The following is a 2,620-nucleotide window of genomic DNA, read 5'->3' as shown; positions in this document are numbered from 1 at the left end:
ATAAACGATCTGCTAAACAGCGAGGTGACAAATTTTGCAGATGAACCCAAACTACAGAGGATAGTTAAGTGCGAAGCAGCCTGTGAGGAGCTAAAAAGAGATTTCACAAAACTGGGTGAAAGGGCAACAAAATGGCAGATGAAATTCAATGTTGATAAATGCAAGGTGATGCACATTGGCAAACACAATCTCAACTCTACATATAAAACGATGGGATGTAAAATAGCTATTGCAACTCAAGTGAGAGATCTTGGAGTCACTGTGGATAGTTCTCTGCAAACATCCACTCAATGTGCAGCGGCCGGCAAAAAGCAGGGAAGGTGTCCCTAGTCTCTGTTTGCTGGGAGCGGGTGACAGGGGATAGATCACTTGATGATTACCTGTTCTGTTCATTCCCTCTGGGCACCTGGCTTTGGCCGCTATGGGAAGACAGGACACTGGGCAAAAATGGACCCAGTCTGACCCAGTCTGGCTGCTCTTAAGTCCCTATGCTCCTTTCATACAGATGCCTGGGATTCTGCCTCACAATGTGTCCCTGAGGTCTCAGCCAAAATGCCCAGACTGGCAAACACTCTGGGCTCCTGAAGCCTCTGCCTCCCACCTAGTGCCTATGGCTCATGCCTGACCCTTGCTGCTGCTCCTTGCTGTAGAAGGTGAAAGGAGCAGAGGCAGCGCAGGAGCCTTCTGGGAACGCAGATCTGAGGCTTTGGGAGAGACACATTGTCTAAGACATCGGAGCGCTGTAAACCATGCAGCCACCCCCTCAATCAGGGCCTATTCCAGCCCTGAGTCTGGGCTACCACGATCCCTCCTGCAGAGCAGGGTGCCCACAGATTACAGCCTGAAAATAGGCATGTGACACTAATTCCTGTTCTCCCTGGCAGGGTCTAACCTAGACCAAGTGGCACCCTAGGCAAGACGTGTCTTCGGTGCCCCCCCATATGTTAAAATTTTAAGTATCTTATTTTTCATTGCATTTGTAGCTCAGTACATGATTTTGATGTACAATTTCGATGCATGATTTTCTCTGTCATATAAGATGCTAAATTTGCAGGCTAGGTTCTGTAAACCTGTATTTATTCATGCCATATATAAGCAAATAAAACAAATGCATTTTCTTTAAGCATATAGAAACTTTTTAATTTTAACGGTAACTGAAACGTACTAACATCTAGAAATGGAACTGTCACCAGCACAGGGCTGGCCAGGATTAAATAGTGTTACAGTAGGAGACAGCGTTAGGATGTTAACCCCAGGCCTTTAGTTGAAAGGTGGCTTCTCTCACCTTTCCCCCATGAACTGAAGTGCAGCATTAAAGAGATCCAAAGATTGGCCAATGGCATTTTCAAGTGCTAAAATAGCAAGCGATGTCGCTCTCTCATTGGCCATCAGTGACTGAAGATGTGGTTTAATGAGCCAAAAAGAAATCTAGCAGCTGCTGAAGTAGTTCAGTTGGGAGCGTGCTAGACTAGCAGCCTATTCTATCCAGCTTTGTGCACAGGTGGGATGTTTTCTGAAAGGTGCAGCAGTTCCTTTAACTGCCACGAGTCCCTCATTTCAGGCTATGCAGCAGGAAAAGACAGCATGGGCTTCTGCACCGAGTTGGCCCACCTGACCTTTCATTCTTCTCTTGCTCTTTGTCAGCAAGGAGAAGAAAAAGAAGATCTCCCTCAGGCTGGAGTCACACGGGCGAGGTAAGGACGACTTTCTGAGTGCCGGCTCCAGTCCTCTGCTCTGCCAGCTGACCTATTGAAGGGCTGCCACCACTTTCTCTAGGTTTGTCCATCGGTCTGTGGCAGGGTGAGCAACAGCCAAGCAGATGGAGTTTTTGTAGTGTAGTGGTTATCACATTTGCCTAACACGCAAAAGGTCACTGATTCAAATCCAGGCAGAAACATGCTGGTTTCCTTTTCCCAGATCCCCTTGCTGTTCAGGAAGGCGCTCCTCCTTCTGCCACTGGCCTGTCCCTGGGATAACTCCAACCCCTGCATGACAGAAGGTGCTGACAGCAGTGGAGAAAGCACCTTGGTGTCAGGCTGGAGAACCTAGAGGAGTTAGGCATGTTACCTTTCAGAGACTTGTGGCTTGGCCTCCTCTGCCCTTGGAGATTGGCAGGTGGACGCCGGCTCTTCCTGCTGGCCTTCTTTGCGTGACTTCCAAAAGGAGGAAGTGAGGCAGGAATGGGGCAAAAGAGGAAAGTCAAGCTGAGAAAGGCAGGGCAGAAACTAAGCACATCATTGTGGCTAAGTGGGGTTAGTAGAGCACCACCATTCATTCTGCAAAGCCTGGGGAGGTGTGGTTGGCTGCTGGCAGGCAGAATCCTGTGCCTGCCTCTTGGCTTCCCAGGGATGGCTACTTGCAGCCCAGGAGAAGAAGGGGGGTTCTGGGTCAAAGGAAAACAAGCAAAGCTGAGTCCAAGTGGAGAATGGCTGCTCCTTTATGGCCAACCTGGGGGCATGACTGATGGTTTTAGAGGTGGAGGCTGGGCTGGCTGTGAGCAACTGGGATCCAGGAAACCCCCACCTGCCCTTCTGAGGGCCAAACCATGGAGGTGCGGTTGGCTGCTGGGAGATAGACCCCTGTGGCTGGCTGTTGGCATCCCAGGGATGGCTCCTTGCAG

This window comes from Gopherus flavomarginatus, chromosome 11 (assembly GCF_025201925.1).
Source record: "Gopherus flavomarginatus isolate rGopFla2 chromosome 11, rGopFla2.mat.asm, whole genome shotgun sequence".
NCBI classification, from domain to species: domain Eukaryota; kingdom Metazoa; phylum Chordata; order Testudines; family Testudinidae; genus Gopherus; species Gopherus flavomarginatus.
The sequence above is the reverse complement of the archived record's forward strand: the minus strand, read 5'-3'. Positions refer to the sequence as shown.